General features: G+C 31.8%; 1 protein-coding gene and 1 pseudogene across 2 annotated transcripts in view; one reads left to right on the top strand and one right to left on the bottom strand.

Annotated features, from left to right (window-relative positions):
- The window catches only part of LOC149898051 (uncharacterized), a 370187-nt gene that overhangs the window by 225802 nt on the left and 123227 nt on the right, over positions 1 to 21158 (top strand). The window lies entirely within an intron of this gene.
- On the bottom strand, positions 4020 to 5165 carry LOC149898053 (uncharacterized; annotated as a pseudogene). The gene is made up of 2 exons (XR_016458128.1): positions 5038 to 5165; positions 4020 to 4934 (listed from the first exon to the last, which is right to left on the bottom strand). The product of XR_016458128.1 is annotated as an uncharacterized LOC149898053 (transcript).

Genomic DNA, 21158 nt, shown 5'->3' with positions numbered 1-21158 from the left:
TTGTGTGGAAATCTACATGATTCCGCAAAACATTAAATTTGCGCGTTCAATTTCAGTTGAAATAATATTAAATTGAGCTTTGCTTGCGATATTTGGAAATCCAGATTTGGTGCAGGTCAGAGCGCGTGATTATATGGGACCTGTGTGATTGTTAGTATAGTTGGACTGTGTTTACGTTGTATATTAACAGTTTTAATAATAATTAAAGATATAGATAATATCTTTTATAATATATTTTTAAGATAGAATAATCATGTAGACAGTGGATTTCAAATTACTGTGCATTGTAGTCGTACAGTCGTTTATTCTTCTTTCCCCATAGTCGGGTATAGGCCTCCTCATGTTTTTTCCACTCTTTACGGTCGTATAGAAGTCTAATTGAACAAATAAATGTTTGAGTTTGAGTACATATACATTGATATTATTTTATTATATAAGTACATCGTTAATTTCAAATGTGTTAAAAGCAACGTATTTCTCATTTTTTTAATAATATTAAAATTATTATTCACAGTTACAGGATATATTAAAAACAGAAAACTTTAACATAAAATTTATGATTTTTATTTATTAACTAGGTACTATAAATAGTAAATGTCTACAAATAAATATACAAAAAATAGAAATATCCGTTTGTTTCGACACGTCCATACTGTAAAACATCAAAAGCTGTCATTACGACATGCGAACCCACCACGTGTTGTCTGTCTGTCTGCAAATTATAAGCTAGAGAAATATAGGAATAACCTGGTAATGCACCATTTTATTATTCAAATGCATGACTATGTGGTTTTTACTAAGAAATATAAAAAATATCTAGTAGGTAGGTAATGTAGGTTACAAACACTCAAATATAATATTACTTATTCTTCTCACATTTCCTTTCCTACCAGGTTGCCTGGCAGAGATTGCTGTGTAGCAATAAGGCCGCCTATTGTGCAAAATTTTTGTACCTCACTAATTTGTACCAAATTTCCTATATTGTTTTGTACAATGAAGTGTTATAAATAAATAAATAAATAAATAAATTTATTCAAGACGATTAATTTTAGAAGCGCTTTTTAACCGACTTCATGTATTGTAAATAATTATAATGCGTAGAAATAATAATTTGCCGTTTCATAAAGCAGCGTTTTTTTACATAGAGAGCCGGCGAGAAATAACATTTTCAAATACGTAATGAACTTATGAAAAAACATTTTACAAATGTTGTAAGTTTTAAATTAAGCTTTTGCACGGTCAAGCTGTATTGGAAATTCAGTCATTCGTATTTCTCAAGTACCCGCAAATACTGCTACAATATAATATTTACTCGCTTAAATATTTACCTATTTAAATATTTCAGTAATTCTCTACTTTTGCGTTAATTACATCATTACTGATTAAATACCTTGTAAAAAACGGTTTGCTCTTAAACAACGGCCTTTTAAATATTTTTTTAATTCTCGTAAATTTTGTTATATCTACTACTAGCTAGCTACTGGTTTCACCCGCGTGGCTCCGGTCCCTATCTAACACCGAAATAAGTTTTCAAATCGGACCAGTATTTCCTGAGATAAGTACGTTCAAACAAACTCTTTAGCTTTATAATATTATAGAATAGATTATATATAAAGTTTACGTCAAAAATAACCATCGTCCCACCTGAACCCCACTTTTGGCCCCAAATTTGTTTGAACAGCTTTTAATCAGTGACCAGGAACGGCGCGACCGCATTGCGTGAAATGTTAAACATATTATAGTCAGATATGTAAATACGGTTGGTCAATCATTCTGTCTGTTTCAAAATAGAAAGGTTACTCATGTTTGAGTGACACTTATTAGAATAAATAGCTTAAAGTTGCACTCAACCACGACTCAACTGGAGTTAAGCAGCGTAAGGCACGGTCAGTATATGGATGGGTGTGTATTTTATCGTTTGGAAGCGTAAAAAAACTTCGCTTTAATAAATAAAACATTTATTTAATTAACATGTACAAACTAACATAATTGAAACATCTCTTGTTCATTGTAAATTCCATTTACATTCTACTAAGCTAACATTTTTATAAAACAACACAGCTTTTTTCATTTATTTAGTTCAAATTGGTAAATCTAGACATTTTTGTTGTATCTAGTTCAAAATGTTGACGGCTCATATAAAACAGTCTTTACTTTTAAACTTACAAATAATTAACAATCTCTAAGGCTTTATAATTTACTAGCTGTGCTGCGCGGTTTCACGCGCATTGCTCCGCTCCTGTTGGTCTTAACGTGATGATAATAGCCTATAGCCTTCCTCGATAAATGGGCTATCTAACAGCGAAAGAATTTTTCAAATCGGACCAGTAGTTCCTGAGATTAGCGCGTTGAAACAAACAAACTCTTCAGTTTTATAATATTAGTATAGATTTATTTGTAGAAGTTTCTATGCTATCTCCACCCTTTCCTATCTTTTTTCTTAATAACACACGACTCGGTCTTGGCCGCTCCACCACGCGGAAAATGAAAACTAAATAAAAGCGGCTTCTCAAATATTGGCGAACATCTGCTATCAAAACTTTACGCGACCTGATGGTTCCGATCTAGAGTACTGGATGGTGCATGTGTATTATTTGTTTTACAGATAATATGTACATTCCTTGAAGACGATTTTCAATATTTATGGTTTCCGCTGTTATCTGTGAAGTGAGAAAAGTTAGTATTATTATCTAGTATTGTAGAAATAAAAAAAAAGACGTGTGGTACTCGGGGACTGCCGCGGTAAAGCTATTGCATAGCATGTCTTCAAGCCACACCTCCGCGCCCGTCGGAGTGGGGAGCGTGAGGTTTTTCGTTACTAAATTTCTGGATTCGGTCCCCGCGCTCAAGGCCCGCGATAGAAGCTATGCAATAGCTTAAAATTATTTGTTTCCCAATAAAAAATAATCGTATAGGCATTGCTAAATTAAATTTATCGTGATTCAACCTGAAATAAAAATAGCTTTCATTTCGATTTAAGATTCATTCGAATCTTAATACTTAAATGTTGTACTATAACAGCTATATGACAAAAAATATTAAGTAACTTGGTTGGTATCAATATCAATGAACTGTATTATATTTTATTAGCGTATTAATTATATTTGCTTTTTTTACATATTGTGAACTGTAAAGTTTTCGAAAACTGTATCGATGCATGTTTGTTACTGTTGCACGCAAAAAACAGCTGATTTGTACGATATTTCGTGTATATGGTATATTATAGTGAAAGAATAAATTAAAATTACCACATAAATTGCTTTATAACGCAAGTACAACCGCGGTATCCATCTCTAATGTATAATAAAAATAAAAACAACTGCGTTATTTGTGAGTCACATCTAGACATGTATCGTCCCGTGGATCGTCCCGGGGCCCATCGCACAGTTATTGCTTCTCAGAGTTGCGACGATTTTTTCATATATTTTCCGTCGGTTACGACCTGTTATATCGAGGGGCCGTGACAGACAATTTTCTAGATATTCTTTACTTTTATGTTTAGGTTAGGTCCTCGCTATAAATATTTCTTTGATCTTTTTACGCACTTAAAATATTTTCTTTTTGTATCTGTGTATTTTCGTGATATTTGCTTTGGTTTGGAACGAATTAAGATTCGGTTTCTTAATATATTATCTTATTTATAATAATATTGACGTGTTTTTTCTACGGATAACTAAAATAACTTTTTATTTGTAAGATAAATATGTAGGTACATTTTGATTTAATATTTTTGCAGATTATATAAATAATTTTATACAGTTACAATTTTAACCACAGAATTGCAAAAGAAAGCTCAAATCTTTGTCTAAATACCTACGATTAAATTTCAATGAATCATTGAACCTTAACCCTAGAGACATAACCTTCTTAATGCTCCCTTTAAACATAACCATTCATCATATTGATGAACATTTTTTAAAGTATGAAATTTTTACTTAAAACGTTATAATTTAAAACTGTTTACTACATAATTTTTTCGGGATAAGGGTCTTATTTATAATTAAAACATAATAATTAAGAAAAAAGGAAATCTTTATTTACTTTTATTATAATAACGTAAGGCACTAGTTTTAAGGAGATCGTAGTTGATAAGGTACGTAAAAATTAAAATTAAAAAAAAAATAACAAAATATAGCTTTTTTTTCTTTGGCCAAAATAAACTTAGGGCATAACTCTACACTTAAAAAATACAAAAGCTAAATGTTTTGTCATCAAAACGAAGGCAACGTAAAAGGAAGTCACACCTTTCTTTGCTCATACATGACACGTACCTAGTACCAGAATACTCAGGGTTAAACAGTTCTTCAAGGGAGAGGTGGTTGTCTTTCAGAGCTGCTGTTAGCACTAAAAACCTACAAGTGCTCTAAGCTCCTCTTTGCAAGCATCTTTGAAAGTAGATGTGACTTGTTCATACGTTTGTCTTTTATAGCGATTTCAGAGTTGGTCCATTTCAATATTTCTTCAAATATCTGATCGGTCATGAACTGATCAAATAATAATAAAGGATCTACCATTCCTCTTACACCACGAGATGGCCCTCTTGCTACATGGACGATATTTATCGCAGTTGTCCTTCCTGATGTACGACCTTTACTTGTGGCCCAAACGTGACGATTGCGACTACGAATGGAACTTTGTGGTAAGGTCAAAATACATGAAGAAGTACCTGAAGTCTCTTCCAATAAATCAGGAGGTGATTGAGACTCGGTCTCGTGGTCCCGTGAGTGAGATGGTGATGAACCGTGACGGATTTGCTGACTGTCCTCTTGGTCAGAGGGTTCATATTGCTGATCGCTTTCCACGTCGTCCACCTCCATAAAGTCTTCATTTTCACCATCCGAAGAAGCCGGCAGCGAGTTGGTGTCATCCTCTTCCAACAATAATCGCGCAATTGTGTCATCACTCAGTGCACGTCGAGACTCCATGTCAAAAATCTGCAAGCAAATATTTCAAACCGTCACCAAAACTAACACAAACCATAACCATTCATCGAAACGATGAACAGATGCTCAATAAATCAAAAAACAAAATACTTACGCGCTGAACACCGGTGTCGCCTGCAACAGCGCGGTGCACACTAAGTTGACAAGAACAGGCAAGTTTATACGCGCACGCGTTAGAAAGAGATGGCGTATTTAGTACCGCGTATTCATCAGATGGACGAAGGTTATGTTTCTAGGGTTAAATATGAAAAGGAATATCTCAATAAAAATTCATATTACGCTCATAATCGTACATCAAGTGTGTAATCTAAAACTAAAAGACCCTAATCTATTCATTCGAAAAACTAATAATCGATCTATATAGAGCTGATAAAACCACTCTCATTTGAAATTATTATTACACACGTGTTCGTTCCCCTATTTTTGTACTGACGAGGGCAAATGAGCTTTTTTTACTAAATTGATTGCATAATAAAGTATCATACGCACCGCTCATAATAATTTGTAATTCGATCGGTCGGCCATTTTGTGTCGCATGACATGACTGGAGCGGAAACTAATTTTCAGCGCAGGTTGGTGCTGAATGTTAATTTGAGTCGAAAAAATGCTTTTAAAGGCAATTTTAGATGAATGTGAGCAAATTGACGTGGCAGTCTATGAATAAATTATTGTATTGGGTGATCATTTTGCACGTTTTAACATATTTAGGTACTGTTAAATGAATTACATAGTAATTGCATGTCTTTAAAGATACAAACACGCCATATTTAATCGTTGTCATATCATAATAATAAGAAGAAAATCCTACTAATTTCATTAACGTGAAAGTTTGAGAAGATAATATGTATGTTCCTCTTTTACGCAAAACACATGGATTTACAAGGAAAGATTAATGTCCGAATTAACACCTATTTTTTACTGACAACGCGAGTGAAGCCGCATCATCCATCTAGTATAGAAATTGTATTGGTTTTTACGAGTCCTAGATTTAATAGGTTTTCCGTATTTCTGTTATAAACAGAATGCATTAGACTCGGATTGAGTTGTGTTGAATATTTTATTGCCTACTTGTTGACGAATAGTAATCGTGGCTTATGCAATACTTCTTAGATGAATTAGCTTGTTTATGAATAAAATATTACCTTGTTTATAAACACTCTTTCAACTTTATAGTCATGTTATGTTATTTTTAGATTAATATGGCTATGAATACAAAAAAATATTGATTATATTTTCGTTCTTGACGAATTAATAATATTTTAATATAATTTAATTGTTTATGTTTATAAAACAGGAAGTTTATAATTTAGAAATTCTAAAAAGTTAAACGGAACTAGATGTATTCTAACTTAGCTCAGAACTTAGCTGGTATTCAACTTAATCAAGCAAGTTTGATATGTGGAGTTTTAATTAAATACTTAGCTGTGTGACTTTTAATTAATAATATAATAGTTTATACGAATATACGTGAGATGCATATTATTAGTGACATTTAGACAACGTAATTATTTTAATAATTATTTATATTAGAAGTGTGGCATTTAGAAAACGTATTATTTTAATAACTATTTATATTAGAAGTGTATCTTTTGAGAGTGAGTTAATTTAATAACTAAGTTTTATAAGAATTAAGAACTCTTTTTTTTTCACTGTATTTGATATAGAGTGCAGCTAAGGAGTGCAGAGTAAAACATAAAACTTTCGTAGAGGTATTTTATATTTAGATAACTAGGTAATTATTGATATAATTAAAGCCACACTTAAAGCAAAAGAAAATATCGTTACAGACGCACAATCAAATGGCAATAAAAAACTCTTCTTTCTTCTTCAATTATGATTTAATTATTTAAAAATCTATGCATATAATATTATGTGTTAACATGAAGGGTATATATTATTTATACTATACCTTGCAATTTCCAAACTTAACAACCACATCTGGCCTTCAAAACAAAATCCATAAATGCAAGTTACCACATGTTGTAATGAAAAATAAACAACACAGTTGATTTAGGGTCCGCTCACAATGGGTTACCCCTGGATTAGAATAAAGGGGTTTGGGGCAGGGGCAGGGGACATGCATCGACGCAATTCGGGGGCAATTTGTTATGGCGATTTTGTGGCAAATTGATTTATATGCAGCTTATTAGATAGAGTTTTTATTTATAGCTGAAACTTTTTAGTTATTGGTTAGATTGAAAGGTTTTTGTGGTTTGATTTCATTAAAACGTTATTATTGCTAATTGGCTACCTTAAGTTATAATTTGTCCTTTGCCTGAAGGTTGCCTGGCAGAGATGGCTTTGAGCCATAAGGCCGCCGTTTGTACATTTTAAATTGTTTTGTTTTATGTACTTTCATTGTAATTTTTTGTACAATAAAGAGTAAATAAATAAATAAATAAATAAATAAATAAATAAAACATTTATGTATGTGTTTTGAAGTGTGTTTTCAATGTTGATAAGATTTCAGTTCTTCGAAACTAAATATGAAAATTGCCAAACTATACTCATATTATAATATTAGTACAGAGCTGCAGAGTTTGTTTGTTTCAACGCGCTAATCTCAGGAACTACTGGTCCGATTTGTTTATTTCTTTCGGTGTTAGATAGTCCATTTATCGAGGAAGATTAAAGGCTATATATCATCACCCTAAGACCAAAAGGAGCGGAGCAATGCGGGTGAAACCGCAGGGCACAGCTAGTATATTGATAAAAATAATAATAAAAGCTTGTAACATTACGTCAGTAATAAAAAACTTATTCTATATAATATCTGTACTGTTACAGAACACATTCATTGTAAAACAAAGAGTTGCGAAAAACATAGTTTTACAATATGAATAAAAAAAGTCAACAAATCAAACTGCGTATATTCGCTTCACAAAAAGTTGAAAAAATTCAGTAGTATTTTCCCTTCGGGAATACAAAAACCATTATAATGTAAGGAATACATGTATATTTGAAAATTTATCATATAAATTACCTACTATTTATTTTCATATTATGATAAAATATGAAAATGATGTCTTAAAATAATAATATTATAAGAAATATATTCTGATAGACAAAGATGTTTAAATTACAAAATAATAAAATAACATAACAGTATTGTAGATGGAACAATACTTCGATATTGGAGGCTAGCGGTTCGATTCTTGCGGTCAAATAACTACGGTGAAATATGATTGACTGCCCATAGGCTCAGTGGTTGAAGCGCCATCATATTTTATATAAATAATAAATATAGTTAAAAAATAAAAAAACACATTACGATAAGTATACAAACTACAAAGTTTGAATTAAATGTGTATGTTGGTTCAAATAATAAAGGATCATGTACATTATACATATTATACAAACTAAATAGCTTCATATAAATAGCTAATAAAAGCGTGTAAAAAGTAAAAATCCTGTCTGAAACAGGATTCGCACATAGTGATAATATAACTTAAGCCAATAAAACAGAAATTGAACATCTCTGCATCTCACTATTGTCTAATATGTGAAAGAACAGATTCAATTAAAAATAACTTACGCGAAAACAATTTTAAAACGTCCAACGCACGCTATCGCATCTGAAATTTAAATTTAAATTCCGAAATTAGAACCATACAATAATCCACCAATAGAAATAGAGAACGTAACAGAATTAAAATGGATTCTTTATTTGAATAAAGAACATTTGGGTTCGAAATTCGAATTCGAATTTGGAATTCTCGACTAGTTCTGTTTATTTAGTGTTGCGTCGTGTTGAAGTGAGTCAGTTAAAAGGATTTCGTCTGCGTCCAATCACGACCCGATGCCTCGTCATGACTTGATGTCGATTAGTCACTGGCGCTACGTACTGGCTACGTTTATAGTACAGTTTTGGCTGTGTTATATTACGTTTGGGATAGTTTGTTTTGATACTACATGTTTATTTATGTATCAGTTTTAATGTTTACACATAACATATTCGTAAACCGATACAGAAAATGGCCTACGTAATATTTTGATTTTTTTTTCAAGTTCTCTGTTTTCTTATTGAAGTTTTAAATTATGTTAATAAATAACACATAGGTATTTTACACAAGTTGATGTGGTGGTGAGGCAACAGTTATGGGTTATATTAGTATTGGATGACTTAATCATATATTTACCAGTAAAATATAACACATTTATTCAGCATAGAGGCTACGTTGTATACCTACCTATAAAGCTATTGTTTTTGATATTAGTTACTAGCGCCAGCCCACCAAACGAAGCACAACGTCTGTCAAGAGACGAAATGCGATTTCGGCCGGCGACTGGATTCTCGCCGGATTGAGTATTGTTTGAGCGTTAATGAGATGACTCCCGCTCCCGCTTCGCTTTCTCCCGCCCCGCTTCGCCCGCTTCGCTGTACAAAACTCGCCGCTTGATTTTCAAAGCGTAGCTAATGAATGTCGATTCGTTTGATTCGGCACTATTTCAATTTTGTTTTCATTGTTGTGGGTTACTTGAACGGCGCGATGAATTGCTGGCGTAAGTAGCTGGTAGGCAATTGTTTTAATTAATGAATGAATATTCTAGTAAATGATTCTGTGCTACGAAAGTGTTATTTTAAAATTGTTGGTCATTTGAGATTATTAATTTGCTACGCTCGATTGGATATTAGCTACATAATAGGTAATTTTTATAGTAAAATAATAAATCAGCAGTTATCTGTGTTTGTAAAGTACATATATTAATTAATATTATGTAATATAACGGTGTCGCTATTTAATAAATACTTACATAATAACAGTATGAAAATTATAACACGAATAATATAAAATCTGTGTATTATTGAAATATTGTAACATTATTATTTATTATGTATATGCACATAACATTTATTAGATAAATTATCCAAACACCTATGTTAGGTACTTTACTAGTCTAGCTATTTTCGTAATAACACAATTCTAATCTAATCTATTATCATTTAAATTATTGTAATGAAAGCACACGAAGCACTGAATATCGAATCATACATTAACAGAATTGGATTTTATATGAAGATAATTCTTCTTGCATTAAAAATAATTGAAATCAAGAAAATATCACTATCGCAAAATACTTCAAAAGTAAACTCAACATAATATACTAAAACTAAGCAATTATAATAATACAGTTATTAATTAAATATACAGCAAATAATATGAATAATCTTACAAAATAAACGAAGAAAACAATTACCTTCATATAAAATTATTCAAAACAGAATTACGTTGTTATAATCCATCATATTTTATCAGATTTTTACGCCGCTATAGAGATACAGTTTAAATTTCCAAATTTATCAAACACATGTTTAATTAATCGATGAAATTAGCATCTCCATCATTGTTTTAGTTGACAGTAACTGATCGTTGGTGATTAACAAACTATGTTACATATAAAAGTGGCATTTATGTAAGACTGTGGTTTCTAATAGAGAGTTGGCAATTTAAATTTTAATACATATCAATAAACTAGATATCCGCCCGCGGCTTCGCCCGCGTTTGCAAAGGAAAACCCGCATAGTTCCCGTTCCCGTGGGATTTCCGGGAAAAAAACTATCCTATGTGTTAATCCAAGTTACCCTCTATATGTGTGCTAAACTTCATTGTAATCGGTTCAGTAGTTTTTATGTGAAAGAGTAACAAACATCCATACATCCTTACAAACTTTCGCCTTTATAATATATATATTAGAATACTAGCTTTCCGCCTGCGGCTTCGCCCGCGTTTTCAAAAAAAAAACCCGCATAGTTCCCGTTCCCGTGGGATTTCCGGGATAAAACCTAGCCTATGTCACTCAGAAATGATGTAGCTTTCCAACAGTGAAAGAATTTTTCAAATCTGCCAAGTAGTTTCGGAGCCTATTCAATTCATACAAACAAACAAACAAACAAAAAATCAAACCTTTCCTCTTTATAATATTTGTATAGATGTATAGATTAGATTAATAAGGAAATTTACAAGCTAAGGTTTTTGTATTTAAATTATGACACTAATTTGAGCCCGTACACACTTAAATTTCAAATGTAAAAATTATATAGTATAACCACCTTAAAAAACATCGATGTATAAAAAATAAAGAAATATATTATCCGCTTCACTGCGGAACCCTTAAAGAAACTATAGTAGGTATAATCGTCAACAAGTTTTGATTTTATCTCTTTTCAATACAGTTGTTTGGTTGTAAAAGGGAACGTTCGCGTTGGTTATAAAGATAGTTTTTATGTCAAACTGACGACTCTATATTATTTTTTTATTATATGAGATAAGGATTATAGTCCTTATCGATTTGGGTTTAGCAATTTTAGATGATATTCTGACAAACAAACAATGACAGGATTAGTAGTTACACATTGTAAGAGTTAGTATAATATTATAATGCTATCTATTAAAATTAATGACTATTAATCACTTTTATAATACTAATATCCCAATAAAGTTTGAACGGAAAATAATGAAACTAAATACAGGTATTTATCGCATTTAGTTTGTCACTAGATATATGTACTAATATTATATAATATTATAAAGCTGAAGAGTTTGTTTGTTTGAACGCGCTAATCTCGGGAACTACTGGTCCGATTTAAAAAATTCTTTCGGTGTTAGATAGCCCATTTATCGAGGAAGGTTATCGGCTATATATCATCACGCTACGACCAACAGGAGTGGAGCCACGGGGGTGAAACCGCGCGGAGCAGCTAGTAATAAAATATAGGAACTAAGTTAGAGAAAATTCTTCGCATTTCACATTTTCTTCGTGTAAGAGAAATCGCGAGTGTTTCCAGGAATCCATTATTTTACTACTAAACCCAATAAAGATTTCTTCAAATCTATGTTATAGTTTTAAAGTCACATACCTAAAGATTTCTTACATTTCTTGAGAATTTTTCTCGGGAATTTTTTTTTCGGGATTCGAACCCGCGTCTTTCGCCGGGGCGACGTCTGACCGCTCGGCCACCTGTGACCCCGCCAGAGCAATCGAATTTATTCTACTCTTTCAGTTTTATATATCTAAGGAATTAAAAATCATTTATGAAGCATTTGAATGCTATAAAATATCAAATACCATTTTCTTACAGACACTTTAAAATAATGTAAAATCGTGAAATTGGTTAGAATTTAAACAATTACCCATCCCCCAACTATTTAGGTCAAAGAGCAATTGACAAAAAGCTCGCAGGCGCGTAACTCGATAGCTTTCAGATTAAAAGCTTCCAAAAGCTCTCCTTTCATCCAGTAACTAGGTTTTCGATACCGTACACACTTTTCGCCGTGAAATTTCTGTCTTATAAAAGCTTTTTTGGGTGACTACACTCGGATTGACGTGACTATTTTATTGGAAAAAATTGGAAAAAAAAATTGTCACGGCCTATAATAATTTTAGGTTTTATTTATTTAGGTATTATACACCTAGTATAAATATTATATCACATTAGTATAAAATAACAATTAACTTATTTATTGAATCAAATAAACGTCAAAGAAACGTTAAGAGGTGGTTATCATGTTTAATTTGCTTTTCCAATTAGATAAAATGAAATAAATGTTTACATTTATTTAAAAAAACAGTTACATAAAATTCTTTTACTACTTTAAAATTGTTAGCTTATATGGAAAACCTTAGTATTTTCTAGTGTTTGATTTTACGCGAGTATTATACATTTAAAATTAGTCTCCCCGTGACCGCACGCTCGCTGTAAAGTGTTCGAAACGTCGGGAAAATAATATCTAATATCTAATATATATTATAAAGGTGAAAGTTTGTAAGGATGTATGGATGTATGGATGTTTGTTACTCTTTAACGTAAAAACTACTAAACCGATTACAATGAAATTTAGCACACATATAGAGGGTAACTTGGATTAACACATAGGATAGGTTTTATCCCGGAAATCCCACGGGAACGGGAACTATGCGGGTTTTCCTTAGAAAACGCGGGCGAAGCCGCGGGCGGAAATCTAGTATATTATAAAGGCGAAAGTTTGTAAGGATGTATGGATGTATGAATGTTTGTTACTCTTTCACGTAAAAACTACTGAACCGAATACAATGAAATTTAGCACACATATAGAGGGTAACTTGGATTAACACATAGGATAGTTTTTATCCCGGAAATCCCACGGAAACGGGAACTATGCGGGTTTTCCTTTGCAAACGCGGGCGAAGCCGCGGGCGGAAATCTAGTAATGAATAAATCGCGTTTAAAATCCGTTAAAAAGTCTTTAATTTCTAAATGGAAATTCCTTATATTTTATCATCACTATATTCTTCATCATTTAACCATTATTCAACAAACAGTTACAGGAGAACTCAATAAGTGTTGAACTTCATCAAGGTGCTGCATACATACATATACATATAATATACAGGGTGTCCCACTGTTGGTATACTAAGCTCAAAGGAGGTTATAGTTTTGGCTACGCTGAGTACGTAAAAAATACTTAAAAAATTCCAGACTCATTTTTTTTTCAAATAGATGAATTCTTAAAACTCTATATGTACACCCATAACAAGCAACCCGCCCATTTTTGCCACTAGCACGTGAGCTATCATTTAAGATTATGTTTTCATAGACAAAATGCTCACATTAGAGAAGCGGTATATGACGGCTGCGCGAAGCTAGAGAAGAAAATATGGATTTTCAGGAAAAAATTATCAAAAAAATTTTGACGTAATTTTGTTGTTTATATATTTTTTACGTGATCAGTGTATGCAAAACTACAAGTCCCTTCGCGCTTAGTATACCAATAGTGGGACACCCTGTATACAATATACATACAGACAGACGTGTAACACAACCCAGGCCCGACCCAAAGCACCACTCATGCGTAAGGGTTCAATAAATTGAATTAATTAGCCTTAATTAAAGGCCGACATGAATAATTGATGACGTCATACTATATTCTAGTTGACTATCAACTAATATCTTAATTAATAAACAATTCGCTTCGCCACTTCGACTCCTGATCGCGACAAGCCTGATTTACTGCGGCTTTGTTAAGTGTACGTTTGTGGGAACAATTGAAATCTAAAGATGTTATTATTATAAGTTACTATCTGTGCCCTGCGGTTTTACCCGCAGTGCTCGGCTCCTGTTGGTCTCAGCGTAATGAATATATAGCCTATAGCCTTCCTCGAAAAATGGGCTATCTAACACCGAAAGAATTTTTCAAATCGGACCAGTAGTTCCTGAGATTAACGTGTTCAAACAAACAAACTCTTCAGCTTTATAATATTTTGTTATAGTATAGAATATAGATATACAATTAAATGTTGGGACTCGATGTATGGAAAACTCTCAAAATTGCTATAAAAAATAGGTATTTTATTGACATAGTTACAATGCTATACCCAAACATACCTACTAAAAAAGCTGCAGGGCTTAATTTCCACATTAACAAGTAGAAACTTCTTCAATTTAATCCAAGTACTATTTAAAGATTAAAGTGACAAACAAATAAAAAATCCAAAAAACCTATGACTAATATGATAAGAATTTAATAAAGTTATAAACATCGCAGTTTGCAGCGACAACGCGTAAAAACAACTCGATATTGGAAAATTTTCAGTGCAATTTTAATATTAATTGCATTAAAATCGAGTGTTTAATGAAATTTTAAATATTTACATTTAAATTACTTTATTACCGAGCTTTATCGAGGTATTTAATATTTAATGGATAAATCGTTTTTTTGGGTAAAAATATGTTTTAATTGTGTTAATTAAGTTAGTGTAAAATGGGAGAGATATTTATCTATTTATTTATTTACACATAGAACTAACTATCATTACAGGTTAACCTAATTCGACAGAGTTCTTTTATAAATTAAGAAAAACGAACATATCTCATAAAAATATAAAAATAAACACGTTGTAACACAATAATAGCCTATTAAGCCTCAATAATAATTCATAAACTTAACATTTTTGCTGAAAGCATAATATAATATTTAGTACATAGTACCTTTGAAAATTCGCTCCAACTATAATATTGGAATAATTAAATCCCATTGATGGGGTAAGTGATATGGGAAACGAAATACTTATTAGAAACACGAATAAGACATTCTTATTATATAAAACACTAGCCATCTTTCGCGGCTTTGCTTGCGTTTACGTTTTCATTGGATAGCCATAACTGATACAAATAACAATTCTTATATTTCATCCTATTCAAGCTATGTAGGTACATAATATATGTATTCAGATTGTATTCATAGTTTAAGTATCTAGTAATAGTAGAACTATATATAACTTTATTATAGCCGAGCCAATTTGATAGGCAACATTTGCCGTCTATCAATTTTATCTTCGAAGAGAGGTAACCTGCTTAAAAACATCGATTAAAGTGAATTAATCGATACGAACTTAAAACATTTGTCAATCGAACTTGAAACACATTATTAATTTATGATGGTTTTTATTCACAAGTAATCAATGCATTCGATACTAGATGTCAGATTTCGATTTTTAGAGTAACGTCTCTGGTACCCATTTAAAAAGAAAAAAGGTTATTGACACAAAATTGTAGCGACGTCATTTCTTTAATTCAGAAATTGTTTATTATGTTTAGAATGGTTTATCAGTAAAATGAAATCTTAAAATTACTTGTATCGGTCATTATTATTATAAATATGTAATCGTAATTGAAAAAAGTTAAGCAAATGTGCAGTTCTAACAAACCGAAATATCATGTTATTCTATGTTGTCGTTACTAGGTTACGTTGTTGAATTTTGTTGAACTGTCAAATGTTGCCTATTAAAATGGCTCTACTATAGTAGAATACTTTAAACCATAGACTTTAAACGCAACAGATGAACTGCAAATACTTTAAAAATTTACAGTGTCAACAGTAATGACTTAAAGATGATAATTACCATTGAGATATCGCATTCTTATTGGTTACTATAAAAAGTTGCCCCTTTTTAGATTTCCAAAGGAAACAAATACAAAAAATACGTATTTTTTGAGGCGTTAAAATGCTTTTGAATATCTATTAGCCAAATAAAGGGGTTCTTTAGTTTATTAGCTTTTTTCTTCAGTCTGCACGGTCACACCTCTGTAACTTGATATGTTCCGTTCTGAATGCCAATTGTGAATAATTGCTTATTATTTAATGCCGTGTTAAATTTCAATGAGCAGAAATGCTCAAACTTTTTTGATGGAATTTCACAGGGGATGAATGAATTGAACAGGATTAAATAAAATATTTCTTAACCTGATTTTTAATGGCGAATATTTTTGTAAACTGCCAGAAATAGATAAATCTGGTGATTATTGTTTTATTTTTATTGTATTTACGTTGACTTGGTAATTTGTAAAAGTGTTTTTTCTTTTAATAATCTAAAAATAAGGATAATAAAATCTTAATCTGCGTCTTCAGAAAATCTCCAATTTAAAAATAACAATAGAGCAATAAAACTATTCAAACTTTTTAATAAATTGTAATCTGGTTAAATTAAATGGAAAATCCTTCGTAGAAGTGATTAGTATTTTCTAGAAAAAAACTTAAGATGATTTTCTTGCTACTAAAAAAAAGTTTTGCAATTTCTCTTTAAAACATATTAAGTAAAAACTTTTCAATCGAGTAATTCTTCACATAATAATAAGCAGTTTTATATTTGCGTGCAAATTATATAAATTACAGGCTTAAAATTCACGAGCGACATTCCGCGAAATATTTGAGATGTCCCGCTGTAATATATTAAAAATTAACAATATAATTGGGCATTCGTTCACATTGCACTCACAAAAGCTCCTTTATACATCTGGTGCTTTAAAAAAAGGGGCGGATATGCCAAACAGAGTTCAATAGAGATGGACCCTTAAGGCATTGTGACATCCGATACTATACGTCCTAACTACAAAAAAGTGCATGCGAAAATAAACCGTAACACAAAAGCGCGAAGTCCAAAATCGCATGAGCGCACAATAGACCATACATCGACTATTCGAGGTAGAAAGTTGCATCTGAACATCCCTTACAAACTCATTCATTTCTATACAAAAAGGTCCTGCGAGTGCGTGATACGGCAATTTAGGTCTTATTACAGGTGAGTAAGGGTCGTTATCGTTGGGCGGGTGGATTCTTTGTAATGTCGAAGCAGTTGTGCTAGGTGTAGCGTGTAATTACTGATGTGAAATTGTTAGGTAAAGTCATATTTGGTAACAAGGTAATTTTGTTTTGTTGCATGCGTCGCGTTACTGTGAGGGCGCGTTCCCACCGTGTCGTGACGACAGATAATCGTGTAGTTTTAAGTGTCGTGGCTTATATGTTTAAATGGAGGTGTTCACATTTAGAACGACACAATTTACTGTCGTCTACGACAGTTTTTGCAGTGACGACACTTTGTCGTGACAGTGGGAACGGCAAGCACGACAGTCGTAAAACGATAAAAAATCGTGGACGGCATCTCTATGACGTCCATTGAACTCAGGAGAGTAAACGCACTAGTAATCACCAAGCGAACGCAGAGGCGACTAGATTTGTAGCTTGCTGATGATGGGTAAACGACAAAGCGACTGCCAGGAAACGATAAAATGTCGTCGCGATCCAATGGGAACAGCTAGATACGACAGTCGCTAAACGATAAAAAATGTTGACGACAAACAATCGTTATAATGGGAACAGGTAAAGACGACAGTCGTCGAACGATAAATTAGTCGTTACGACATAGTGGGAACGCGCCCTGATGGGTCTCGGGTTACAGGGAGCTAAGGAACGGCTTGACTGTATTTAAGAGAAATTGTGTTAGTTATTAGTCACGCTGTTTTGATGTATATTTAGTAAAGTAGATGTAGTTTTGGTAAAATGTTTAAATTGTACTGATTGGGAAAGACTATAACTTAATTTATCGCAGAAAATGAAAGTTCTGTACATTGAATATTTCATTTTTAAATTTTCAGCACAGATTGAGAGTCTCTTGACATTTTATATGACGTCATATTCATGTCACTTTTTATTGTATTTTGTGAGTGACAAAGTGACAATTTGCAGGCACGACATAATGACATTTTTACGGCGTTGTATTACGTTCTTTTGATCTCTTCCATAACATATTGCGTTGTATATGCAGGTAAAATAAGTAAAGGTTGATTTAACGTGTTATACATAATTTTAAATATAAGCGGGTATAACTTTAACTAATAAAGATATTAAATAACAAATAAATTATGGTTCATGATTTACAAAGCAAGCTTTGTGGTTACCTATATCTATAAATTGAATGATCACCATAGGTTATACATAAAATATGTGCTTAAATATTGAAAAATCGCACATGATTTTTTATACTGTGCTAATTTTCCACGAAATAATGGAATAACTTTTCATACTTTCATTACTTACTAACACGAAACAAATTAAAACTGATATATTCATATCAAAGAACTATAATTCAAACAGCGTCTCAAAGAACTAACTTTAAACATGTTCAAAGGGAAACATTCTAAGTAACATTGAACCTATTTACTTAGAATTCAAGTATTCACTTAAAGCTGCGTGGAATACGTGAGCGCACACAATGCGGCGCAAAATGCTATCAACGCTTATGAATTTAGGTATACAGTTTCAAATGCAAAGTACGCAACGATAGTAACAATTTATTTGTAGGGGAATTTAAAATCGAATTGCAAACGATGTGATATGAGCACGATCTCTGTAGTGGAAATCTTTCCGTATTAGATATATGTACTTATTTATTGTGTATGTTCACGCTTTACGCTTCCACGGATGCACGTGTTTTGATGCTATTAAAAATAATTGCTTGAATTGAAACGTGAATTTTTCCGCTAATCCCTTTTCAAGGGAAGTTTAGCTACGAGCCAGTGCAAATTCCGTCAAAATCGGTTAAGCTGTATCATAGATGAGTTGTATATTAACAGGTATAATTATTTTACAATTGAAATTACCTGCTGAAATATATATACTTACAAGAGACTTACTTACTTAATAACTAAGCTTAATAATTACTATGAACGTAAGCGGAAAATAATTGTCGTTTCGCCGCTGTTATAATTTTACTTCCCCAGTATCTCACCCTCGAAATTCTTAAACAAAATTGAACATAAGTTTGTGTGAACTAAGGGTAAGATGTAATGTGAAGCGGTTTTAAACCATACGACACAATACGTCTATTGATTATCGTTTGGTTTAATTGTGCAGAAATTGTAAGATTGGCGAGAAAATACGCCGAAAAAAAACATTTAAAAAGGCAATAATATTTATTTATACTTTATTGATATTTATACTATTAATCTGACTACATAAAGCGCATAAAATTCGTTTTGGTTTATATAGGTAGTTAGATATTGTATGATTCAGCGAAAATACACATAATTAGTAATTGTTCAATAAAGTGGCAAATCAAATTATCAGTCCGTAAAATAATTATCGGATCAAAATTGTCCAATAAATCTAATAAAGTTGTCGGTCATTACGCAATCAAATAAATAAATAAATAAATAAATAAATCTTTATTTGCTCAAATGTGGTTCACAAGTTATTATTTATGGAAAAGTACAGCACATTCGCCAGTTATACTGGCATGCAAACATAATTTCACAGCTCCGCATAATCAGAAAAAAAATTATTACATAAACATTACATACTTATTATAATTAAGTTCAAAATACACTTATTTATTACACACAAGCGAACGATTACACACACGAACAACAAAGAATAACATACATGTCAATATTTATGTTTACAATCCAAAAGGTCCCTTACATTATAAAAATTTTTGCTTAATAGCCACATATAAAGTTTTGTCTTAAACTGTTTTGCGTCAAATTTCTTTAAATCGTCTGGAATATTATTATATATTTTAACACACATAGCATGACAGTTTTTTGAGTACAAAGATGTTCTAGGTTTATGGTCAAGTATCAATCTATCGGGATGACGTAAATTCCCGTACATTTCTTGAGCCGTCGTAAACAATCTTTGATTATTTTTAACAAATTTGCAAATTTCAAATATGTAAAGGCACGGCAAAGTTAATAATTTAAGTTTTATAAAAAGGGGTTTGCATGATTCGAAAGGCCCTACACCACATATAGCTCGGATGCATTTTTTTTGTGATACAAAAGCTTTCTTTATATTTACTCCATTTCCCCATACTATAAGTCCATATCTTAAAATTGATACTACGTATGCGTGGTATGCCGATATTGCTGTCTTTATGTCAGTTATTTTACGAAGACGTCTGAGTACATATATATACTTATTTATTCTATTACATACTTTTTCAATATGAGATGTCCAATTTAAATTCATGTCTATTGTTATGCCTAAGAATTGTGTTTCATGGGTTTTATTTATTATTATATTGTTATGTTCTAGTTTTAAGTCAGATCTAGGTTTATTTAAGAATTGAATAAAATTTGTTTTATTTAGGTTAAAATTGAGATTGTTCAAGGTCAGCCAATTAATTAAATAGTCAATATTATAATCAGCAGCATTATTTGATTATAGTTGTTTAAAACAGTACATTGTTTAGGTTATTTTTTAAATCAAAAAAGTATAGAGTTGTGTTTTTATCGGTTATACTGAAATGAATCTGGTGCGTTTTCCATTTAGATCCACATCAGTAGTTTTATGAATTTCTAGGCTATGGCTAAGCTTTGCTTTGCTTTATAATATAAAGATGTCATAATATATTGATTCATAAAGTCTTATGGGCTTCGTATTGTATTATTAGTACAGTTAAAAACACACACACGCGATTAATTTCACTGCTTAGGTCCTTGTTGCTTGACGCGGGTCTTGATATGCTTTTGTATGTGAATAATGTGAATATTTAGGTGTCGTATAGCGATATCGTATCGTATAGTGTAAAATGCTGTATAGTCGCTTCAGTACCCAAGAATGTTGGGTACGAAAGGATACTGTTAAGACGATTGTTATCTTATGAGCATTCCTTGTGAAATTAAATAATATAATGGATTTAAAGCAGGATTTATTCCGGGAAGTGACTTTAATTAATTAATTGTTTGATTCGATTATTACATTTTATATTTCTACTAGCGGTCCGCCCCGGCTTTGCCCGTGGTACATGTTTACGTTTTCTCTACATAAGAACCATCCTCGTACTTCAAGGAATATAATAAAAAAAGAATTATCGAAATCGGTTCAGCCGTTCTCGAGTTATGCGCTTACCAACACATTTTGCGATTCATTTTTATATATAAGAGAAGAAGATATACTT

Source organism: Colias eurytheme, chromosome 24 (genome assembly GCF_061535395.1).
Source record: "Colias eurytheme isolate Ceu_HAF_F1 chromosome 24, ilColEury1 Martin Lab GWU primary, whole genome shotgun sequence".
Taxonomy (NCBI): Eukaryota; Metazoa; Arthropoda; class Insecta; order Lepidoptera; family Pieridae; genus Colias; species Colias eurytheme.
Note: the sequence above shows the minus strand (reverse complement) of the source record. Positions and strands in the feature narration are given on the sequence as shown.